Source organism: Lutra lutra, chromosome 2 (assembly GCF_902655055.1).
Source record: "Lutra lutra chromosome 2, mLutLut1.2, whole genome shotgun sequence".
Lineage (NCBI taxonomy): Eukaryota > Metazoa > Chordata > Mammalia > Carnivora > Mustelidae > Lutra > Lutra lutra.
Genome location: NC_062279.1, coordinates 192,707,367 through 192,718,735, shown reverse-complemented (window position 1 = coordinate 192,718,735; position 11,369 = coordinate 192,707,367). Strand labels below are relative to the sequence as shown.

Here is an 11,369-nt window from a genome sequence, read left to right as displayed (position 1 = left end):
ATTAATGTCTCAGGCGCCTGGTTGGCTCAGTGGGTTAAGCCTCTGCCTTTGGCTCAGGTCATGATCTCAGGGTTCTGGGATCGAGTCCTGTATCAGGCTCTCTGCTCAGCAGGGAGGCTGCTTCCTCCTCTCTCTGCCTGCCTCTCTGCCTACTTGTGATCTTTCTTTGTCAAATAAATGAATAAAATCTTTAAAAAAATTTTAACTCAAAAAAAAAGAAAGAAAAGATTAATGTCTCTACAAAAGAGGACTGAGAAAGGATCCTTGCCTTTTGTGCCATGAGGATAAAATGAGAAGCCTACAATCCTGCACCCTGATTTTGAACTTTCAGCTCCAGAACTATGAAAAATAACTTTTGTTGTTTATTTAAAAAAATTTTTTTTAAATTTTAAAAAATACATATCCAGCAATTTTATGAAATTTGTTTTTTAGTTCTAACAGTTTTTCAATGGAGTCTTTAGGATTTTCTATGTGTATTACCATGCCACCTATAAATAGTAAGAGTTTAAGTTCTTTGTTTCCAATTTGAATGGTTATGAACTCCTTTAGCTTTTGTTTGTCTTGAAAACTCTTCATCTTTCCTTTAGTTCTCAGTGATAACTTCAACATTTACAGTATTCTTGGTTGGAAGTTTTTTCTTTCAGCCCTTGAATATATCATGAAGACCCTTCTGGCCCCAAAATTTCGGCTAAAAAACCACTGATAATCTTGTTCCTTTGTTCCTAACAAGTTGTTATTCCCTTGTTGCTTTTAAGATTCTTTCCTTTCTTAACTTTTGATTTTTTAATATTAATGACTTTGGGTGTCTTTTAATTATAATGTGTTTAGGTTCATTTTATTTGGAACTCTCTGGACTGACTGGACCTACATAGCTGTTTCTTTCCCTAAGTTAGGGAAGTTTTCATTGATTTTTCTCTTCAATTAAGTAATCTACCCCCTTTCTTTCCATTATGTGAGCCCTATAATGCCAATGTCAGTCTTTTTCATGTTGTCTCAAAAGTCTCTTAAACCATCTTCACTTTTTAAATTCTTTTTTTCTTTCTCATCTTCTGATTGGTTGAGTTCTAATGCCTTGTCTTCAAGTTGACTGAACTTTTCTTCTGTTTCATTTAGTCAGCTGCTCAATTTCTTTAGTGTATTTTTAGTTCAATTATTGTACTTTAATTCTGTGACTTTTATTTGTTATTTACTTATACTTCCTATCTCTTTGTTGAAATTCTCATTCTGTTTATACATTTTCCTTTCCAGTTTGGTGAGTATCCTTTTGACCATTACTTTGAACTTCTGTCAGGTAAATTAATTTTCTTCATTTTACTATTTTTTTCCTGAGGTTTTTATCTTGTTTCATTCTGACTATTGTTGCTAGTTTTAGTACTTTTTCATATGTGAAGTCAAAGTCAGAAAGCATATCAGTGTTCACAAAATATTCACTTTGACTGAAATAGTATGTATATTAGTATTAAAATACACCCAAACTTGTTCACAAAATAACTCCTCTTCTTTCTCTCAACCCTCTTGCAAGGCCACAGCCAAAATGCCAAGGTCACAAAATAAATGTAACCAAATAAAAAAATCTTTCATCCTTTACCATGAATTCCTCACTGATAAACATAATAAAAAGCCATCAAGTAAAATTCCTTCATATCTGTATAGTGTATAAGCCAAGAATTTATTCATAGCCTGCACAGTTGGTTTCATTCTATTGTTTAGCAAAATACATACAGTCACCTATCACATAATTATTCTTCTTCTTCCTTTAAAGCATAATTAATATTATGCATCATCCTAAAATATCGCTTGATAAAGATTTTTGACCCTAGCTTCTTCTGCTTTCTCTATGAGTGTAAAATTTTTCATTAATATTGCAGTTGACTATAGTTTTCTAAGTTGCTTTTGCTATAAAGAGTGCAACCATAAATACTGCTCCAACTTTTGATCTCTTTTGATCAATGTTACTGCATGAAAATAGAACCTCCAGATTGAATGACAGTTTCCAGCTTATTATTACCACCCCCCTCAACCCTCACCCCTGCAAAGGGAGTATCAACATCAACACTACTACCCCACCAGACAGCTTATGTAAGTTCCCCTCATTGGGGGCATGTAGAATGTGCCCCAGACTACAGAATGATGGGTCAGTTGCACATAACAAGACATTTCTGAGTGGGCAAAATGAAGGTAGAGTCTTTAGGTTGTAAGACAGCTTCTTTGCAACTGGATGTTCAAATCAGAGGGCTGCAGTTTATCATTTGGTGGGCCTCCCCACTGGGAACAAAAATAATAACAGCACATCCAAAATCCATGCAATTTGCATGTCTAAAAATGCATGTCTGCCTATTCTTCAGAAAAGATTGGGGGGGCTTTTAAGCCCTTCCTCTTTTCTCTGCCCTCTCTTTTCTTCCTCTTCTAACTCCCCTCTTGATTTCCTCCCATCTTTCTTTTCTCTTTTCTTCCCTTCTTATATGATCTTAGACTTTTTTTTTTCTTAAATGGACAATTTCCCTAACTCATGCAGTTCAAAAGAGTGGAATATTGCTCAGAGTACAAGCTGGAAACTTCACAGGGAAGCAGAGGGAACACATCAATTAATCCTTCAAGAAATAGTCTTGCCAGACATTTATGCCCCTGTTTGACAAGGCTTTATAATGGAAAATGAACTGGGGAATTGTGGCAAATTAATCTCCAGTCAAATATAATTCAATTTTTTAAGATATTCATAAATGTACTTCCTATTTGCACTTTTCTTTTCCCCTGTCACATATGTGAAGTCGTGACACTTGAAGATTTATATGTCCCAGCATATAGAGATTTGCATTCCATATTCACCACTAGAGACCACTTCACTCTTTGTTTAAGATGTTATTTTGGGTTGCACTATTTATGTTACTCTTTTCATCACTTTTTATGCTTCAGTAAACCACATTTTAGCCATGGGTCCATTTTTGAGAACTGAAGATATAATGCAACACAAGCGTAAAAAACAAAATTACAAATTTAATAATGTTAACAGTAGCATGAAAATATATTAGGCGAGACAAACTGTATCCTATTAGCGAGATATTTGTGGACAAACAAACCAATGTGATCCTTAAAAGGACATAACTTTAGAGGACATAATTATCATTAATTATATGAGTAATGGGATTTCTATGCAAATAAAAATTAATCTTACATTTCAGGTTTGTTTAAGGCTGTGAACAAAATAGTTTCATGGATTTTGGATTTTTCTTCTTCAAACTGATAACTATCTCCAACATGACCACAAATCATACTTTAATAAATGTTTTACTGGCTGTCAAAGTAACATGTCTTTTTTTTCACATTTCTTGTCTTTAAATTTTATTGTATATAACTTTTTTCCCCTTTTTCCCTCTGAGACATTATATGTTTATAGACATAACAAATACACACAGACATACATACATAATAATTAGGAAATAAATTAGAAGGACCCTTATGTTTTGACCTCTTATCATAATTTAAAGTAATTAATAAAGAGCACAGGAGCATAAAACCTTATCTTGACCTTAGAGTGCTTATCTCTAAGAAGCCAGATAAAACATAGCAGCAGTTTTCATCTGTTCACAGCTTACATCTTCTCCATAGAATATGCAATGATTGCAGCTTTACTCAAGAGGAATGGTGTGTTATCTCACCAGCACAAAGAATCTGAAGGAAGATATTGATACTATAGGAAAAGAAAATTATTGCTGATTATAACAATAATAATATTGCACATCCATTTAGTGAAGAATCTTCTAGAAAAATCCAAAATTCACCTCTGACACATACCCAGCATGATTGCAAATAAGCATATGTGTTTACATACAAAAGTATTTTGATGAATTTTCTAAATATAAATATTTGGCAAATTAACTTTGTTATAAAATAATTATTCACTACTTTAGCACCAATAAACTGATTGGTTCAAATTAATTTCTATCTTCTTCTCCTTTTCCAAAATAAGAATACTCATATCTAGGGGTGCCTAGGTGGCTCAGTTGAGCAACCAACTCTCAGTTTTGGCTCAAATAATGATCTTAGGGCCATGGGATCACCTTGAGTAGAGCTCCCTGCCAGAGGAAAGTCTGCTTGAAATTCTCTCCCTCTGCCCCTCTCCCTGTATGTATGTGTACTCTTCCTCTCTCTCTCTCTCTCTCTCAAATAAATAAATAATACTAATATTTAAAAAGAAATAAAAAGAAAAGAATAAAAAGAATACTAATATTGACTTTTTCTTTCTGCAGATATAAGGATCAAACAGAAAAATGTTTGTGAAATTTGAAGCCTGAAAGCAGTTACATAAATATAAAATTTTGACACAGACCTCTGTTCAACGAAATGAATATCACAGTTGAAGATAAAAGTGATTATCCTAACTAATCCATAATTTATTATTTCTTAGAATAAGCTGACATATGTGTTGAAGGGAGTATATACAAGCACTTTCAGTAGCATTAACATATAATCATATCTAAATCTTCATATAACCACGTATGTATAAAGTGGTATAACTATGCATGGATATGAGTGAATCAACTCATATACTGAGTGATAACCAAGCTAGGAAAATAATCACAGTCATGACTCCCTGCCCTCACTCTGTGCTGGGACACTGATACATATTACTGAAAAATTCATTGCACTAAAATTTATAGAAAGTAGAGAAAAGAACAGCATTTACAGAATTCTCAGCATTCAATTATGTTAAATTATTAATTTCAAAAGTTATATTAAGGGGTGCCTGGGTGTCTCAGTCATTAAGCATCTGCCTTTGGCTCAGGTCATGATCCTGGGGTCCTGGAATTGAGCCCCACATGGGACTCCCTGCTTCACAGGAAGCCTGCTTCTCCCTCTCCCATGCCCCCACTTGTGTTCCCTCTCTCTCTGTGTCTATCTGTCAAATAAACAAATAAAATCTTTTTAAAAATCATATTGAGTGAGATATCTTACTTTAACTAGTGTCATTTGTTTGGGAAAGCTCAAAAATGTTTAGGAGAAAGGAGGAAGAAAGAAGCAAAAGGTGCCTTTAAAGCAGAGATAGCACCATTAGTCTTGGGTTGCTACATATAAAGAATTAATGCTGATAGCTTCCAACCTCAATGGCAGATCAGTCCTAAATAAATTTGCCTTCTACTCATGGCTAGGTATATTTCTGTGAGGTATCATGAATAAGTTACCAAAAATGTTTTTTCAAGACATCCTAAGATCTTTTATAAGCTTTTTACTGCATTTGGTTTTATCCATTTGGAACCTCTTATAAATAATAAACCTTCTAGCATCTCTATCATATTGACAGAATTCTAAATTCTTTTATGAGGTTAAAATTATGTCATCTGTGTTAAAAGTCAGCCATTATGACAGTTATATTTCACAAATCGGAGAAGGGGGTATATTCAAACTTCTTGGCTATTATTTTGAAGAACTAGAGGATTCCTAAGCCAGTCAGCCCAAAGAGTAGATGATCTGAAAAGGTGAATACTTTGGGAAATTAAAAAAAAAAGAAGAAGGAGGAGGAGGAGGAGAAGGAACAGGGGGGTGTGCTTTTAGGAACAAGTAAAAAATTATAGTCTCTGGGAAATATGGGTTCTCTGATTAAAAAGTACAAATTACATGTATATTTTTAAATGATCATATTTCTTTGTATATATTCTTTAAGCAGTTGTAAGTGGTTCTGTCAAGGGTCTTATTTAATATATACAGTTTTGACCACTTTTGCCACTTAATAATTAGCAGAGTGCTTTAAAATCATCCACTAGCATTCTTCATCACATAAGCAAGTAGAAGAGAGAGGTAGAAACTGATTTACTTATTACTATATACCACACTAGAAGTCAGATGAGGGCTAAAACCCAATGTTTTCTTCTTCATATAAAATCTGAGGACATTAAGTCTCAATAATGACAAATTTCAGGGAAAAAGAAAAACTGTTGAAATTTGAGATAGCTATATAGCAATAAGAAATATATATTTATATTATATATTATATATATTATATATTATATATATATTATATAGCGCAATAAGAAAGCAATAGGTCAAAAAAGGTTTTCTAAAAAATGTAATGAACATATAGGACATAAGCTTTGGCTTGCCTTAAATTGATATCCTCAGAGCAAACTCCATCTAAAAAGAGAAAGCATAAATATCCCTAAGATCCCTCTGAATATGGAAGGCAGCATGATAAGATAGAAAGAGTACAGATTTTAAGATCACAAAGATCGCCTGGGTTTTAATCTAACATTCACCATGAACTGGTTGGGTGAACAATGGCAAACGAATTCACCTTTGTGAGTCTAAATTTACTCTTAGAAAAAGTATCTTCAGGATTGCTATGGGGATTATAGAAAATAATGCAAAAGTAAGGAATTGGCACAGAACCCGACAGGTATTAGGTACCAAAATGTATTGTTGGGTTTGTTGTTGTTTTTTTTTCCCCCATCTATTTTCTTATATTACTCTAAAATTCTATGAATTATAAGAGCCAGATTACCCAGGTTATAATTTAAAGATTATCGTCTCAAGGTCTTCCTAGCTAGGGTGAACTTGGGCTAGTAGCTATGTTTCTTTTGAATAACACTGTGGTTAGATTATATGCTTTGTTTCCTCTCTGTTTGTAAGAATAAAATAAGTAGTGTGAAAACACAGTCCCAAAAAAGGCTATGCTCATGGACAGGGAAGGAATGAACACTTCTGGGTGCTTACAGAGTTCTAGATGATGTTTGCACTAGCATTCAAACTTCATGACATTACTGTGAGTTATTTAATTCACAAGTGAGAAAACACAGAAAGGGTAAGCAACTTGGCTAAGACCACTCAACTGTTAAGTCACAGAGCAGCAAAGTCAGTGCAGGTATGCTCACCGACCTACCCTGAACATGACTTCTGAAGCTAAGGTTATTAGTAAGAGGACAGGGACCATTGATATTTAAGCAAGAACTCTGAAGGGAAAGGTGAAGAGTAGGCAAACAGATTTTATGACTAGCTATTGAAGTGTCTGCTCATTTAGCAGAACAAAATAAAACTTGCTAACCTCATGAAGGTTTATATATAAGAAGCAAATCAGAGGGAAGGGATAATTATTAGAGGGAAGCAATAATTATTAAGTAAAACATGACTTTAATGTATATGTCTAACAGTGCATTTTTTAAATAAAATTGACAGTGAGAAAAGGAGGAAAAGTCCATGTTAATTCATCTGTATTCTAATACACTTCAGCTGCAGAGTAAAGAAACCATGCCAGTTGCTGCTACTATAGACAGACAGAGAAGAAATCCCCTCCGAGCCCCATGGGTTTACAGAAGTCTATCCATCACTCTGTCAGTCTTCCGGATCATTATTCAAGTTGCTATCCCCAATTTTGCTGGATATATCAGATCAACTCCAGCTCCATAGGTAATTTTTCTCCCTAATGGGTTTGGAATTTGTTCTTTTTTTATTATCTTTGGACTAATGTTCTGCTCAAAATCTTTGAGAATGATAGCAAGAATGTCAGTCATTAGCTCTCGTTTGGGGGAAAGGAAGGTGGAAGGTGTATTTAATTTACAAACCATCACCTTACTATTACTATACAGGGAATTTATAGGCAGAACAGTTACATTAACTGTGAATGTTATGCTTTCTTAGGCTTCTATTAATATAATTAATTTATATCTTTCATTATTCAAGGATCTTTAAGAGCAGGGAAAAAACATGTCTATACAGTTTCAAGTTTATGTAGAATTTTTGCAGATATCTAATCATTTGATCAATGAAGAACATCAACCCGGAAAATTTAAATAACATTTACTAAAATGCAATCATCAAAACAGCAAAAAACAAGGATAGTTTTTGTACATATTTGCAAAGGAAGTTTACTATTTCACTGAACAAACCTGTATCATGCAGGTATGTAAGACGTTGAGTTTCACAAGGGTGAAATACATGCAAAGAAGACCAGACCCTGCCTTTAAGCTAAAAAAACAACAACAACAAAGAAACAGATAACAATAAACTGTATATTAATATATATAAATATATATGTGTGTGTGTTTAGTGTACTATTAAATGTAAATGTAAAACATAAAATGGGAATATTGTCCAGATTATAAAAATCAGAAAAGCTTCCCGAAAGATGTGAAAACTAAGCAGAATATTAAAGATTTCTGAAGGGAAGGGAAGAACATCACAGATAGAGGGACTGTAGGTGGAAAAAAAGGATGATAACATTATTAAACATTTTAATATTTCCAACTATAATTTAATCTTCAGGGGAGCAGGACTTTTCCTCTTTTGTTGTTCACAGTCCCATTCCCAGGATCTAGAACAATTCTTGATACAGTGTAACTGTTTGTTGAATAAAGGATTAAACTTTAAAATGCAAGTCGAGGAATAGAAAAACAAGAGTTCCAAGTAGAACCAGATCACAAAGTATGCTTAAGTGTTTCTTAGTGACTCTGTTTGTACTAATTCTCATTTAGGCCCTTCCTGGCTCCAGAGTATCTGGTGATAACACAGCACTCATTCTCAGTAACTGACCCTCCTATTTGCACTTGCGCTCAGACCTTGTTCTTTATAATGCGGAATTTTCTTGATACAATTTCCCATCATAATCTCCCTATGCCCATTTACCTGGGAATTTATCTTTGCCGATAAGAGTTAATTAAATTTGCCTTAAATTCTTCATGGGAGAAAACTGTCCCAGATAAAATTTTCAGTCAGCTGTGGCTTTGTGAAGGAGACCAGTGCCAACGCTCAGTGCAATCTAGCACTGAGCTCATCTCTTGGGTCTGACCAGGACTAGGCTTGCAACTGAAATAACTTTTGTTTTTTGTTTTTGTTTTTGTTCTAAGTGGGCTCCACACCCAACATGAAGCTTGTACTCACAATCCTGAGATAGTCCCATGCTCTACCAACTGAGCCAGCCAGGGACCCCGTGAATGTAATTATCTTTTAAATGCCTAAATTACAGGTCAGAGGAAGATTAAAATAGATAGCATGGGGGCGCCTGGGTGGCTCAGTGGGTTAAAGCCTCTGCCTTCGGCTCAGGTCATGATCCCAGGGTCCTGGGATTGAGCCCCACATCAGGCTCTCCGCTCCTTGGGGAGCTTGCTTTCTCTTCTCTCTTTCTGCCTGCCTCTCTGCCTACTTGTGATTTCTGTCTGTCAAATAAATAAATAAAATCTTTTTAAAAATAAAATAAATTAAAAAATTTTAAAAATTTTAAAAAGATAACATGTAGAAATGTTTTGAAAATTTCAAGAGATAACACAATTTATTAGGGCCTACAAGGGCTTGAAACCAAGAAATTAAATGATCTATATGAAAATTTCCCATATTATCACTGCTGTTGTGGGATAACCTTTTGTAAAGAAAGGATAAACATTTTTAGCACGTTTCAAATCATATTGTGTAGGCAACTTCCTTTTCTGTCTATATTGAAAGTGGCATTAAAGTAAAGCCACAGCAGTATTGGAGACTATGATTTGTTCTCAAAGAATTCAATCTCTTTTTTCCTTAATCTCATAGCATCTTCTGATCACTATATAAACACTTTTCCAGTTAATTTGCATAACAAATAATGCTACAAGGTTGTGAACATTATCATTCACACTTGATATATGAACCAATTATGAAACCTGCACAAGGTCAAGTGTTACTATTCCTAGCTCCATAATCTTGGGACTTTCTAACATATACTGGTACTTCTCTCCTTGAACTTGGTTAGTCAACGACTCTGGTTAAAGTTATTAAAAGGAGATACTCTTCATTAGAATATAAATGAACACACAATAACCCCCCTTTTTTTTTCTTGCCTTCACTGAAATAGGGCAACATTTGCTCTATTGACAAGAGGGATAATTATTTATGTGGATTATTACCCCTTAGTCTCATACTATTAATATCTGTGCATATTAGTGTGTATATATATCTTCATTTATAGCACAACACACATATTTGTGCATATAAACATACACACATGTATGCACACACACACACACACACATATATATATGAATATATATATACACACACTTAACAAATTTTCATTCCCTTCCTTTACTACCCCACGGATACTTGCCTTTTTTTCTTTGTGAAATATATGGCCAAATCAGTCTTTTACATAAACTAAATCCAACTGTTTTTATTTTATATATGTTACTAAAATGAGAAGTAGTTCTGCAAGTCAGACACATAGCAAATTAGATGCAACCAACACATATTAATATTAGTTGGTGTAAGTTTTGATGGATGTGACCTGAAGAGAAGCACTGTATTGGTCTGATAAATTTATGAGACAGGACATTACAGAAAGGATACTTAATATCTACAGATAACGTGAGGTTCATGAGATTGTCAAAAGAAAAACAAATTTCAATGCCTACGTCGCCGTGTTTCTTAAAAAAAATAGAGTCATAAAACCTCAAAATCATCATGTTGAGTAGTTAATACACATGAGAGGTCATGATGTTCCCAGGAGTTTTCAGACTAAGGATATTATACCATAAAATACATCATTTCTTATTTTTAGGTATAGTGACACCCAGTAAAAATAATTGCACATATTATTTTAAATGATATTTAAAGCTGTATTTATTATTTTCTTTTCTTTCCAGATGGACAGTGTGTTTTCTTCCTATTTTTAAAAACAGCAAAGAGGAGAACTGGTGAATATTATAAGGACACACTAAAAAGTATGTTGTTACTATGGCAATAAAAAAGAGAACAAATGTCCAAATATCTTTTTGGTAAAATTCCATTTCTCTAGGTAAAATTTTGCAGTTCTTTGCATTAAGTGTAAGCAAATATTCTTTATGTAGGATTTTTAATTTAAATATTTCCAGTTAATTTACATATATTGAATACCTATCATGTTCCTGGCAATCTGATATACAAACATAACTATAACACCTTTTCTGATCTCCTTGCTGCCTATTTGGGAAAATTGGGAAACTAATTAGGTCAACACAAAGCTGTGTACCAGAGGTTTGCACAAGAAGCTAAGTTTCTAACATCATCCTTCCCTCCTCCTCCTTTCCCCTTCTCTTTCTCCTTCTCCTTTTCTTCTTCTCCTTCTCTTGCTTCTTTTTCTCTTTCTTCTTTTCTACTTCTCCTTCTCTTATTATTGGCAGGTGGTGAGGGAGATATATTAGAGAAAGAAGGCAGGGAAGGAATCCAGGATTTAACGATCCCAAGAATGTATGTTGAGAACAGAGAGAAATACAGATAACTATAATTATGTAAAACAAAGTAAATATGTCATAATTCCAAAATTGCATAATCTTTCTTATAGATATTGTAATAAAATGTTATTTTATTAGTTACTTATTGCTGTGTAATAGTATTAGTACTGACTTAGCAGCTTAAAATAATACATTTATTATTTCACA

General features: G+C 33.8%; 1 long non-coding RNA gene across 1 annotated transcript; it reads left to right on the top strand.

The window, feature by feature from the left end:
* The first annotated feature begins 5,378 nt into the window (after window positions 1-5,378).
* Window positions 5,379-10,711, top strand: LOC125090439 (uncharacterized). The gene is made up of 3 exons (XR_007124332.1): window positions 5,379-5,474; window positions 7,219-7,395; window positions 10,596-10,711. It is a non-coding gene; the product is annotated as an uncharacterized LOC125090439 (long non-coding RNA).
* Window positions 10,712-11,369: the final 658 nt, after the last annotated feature.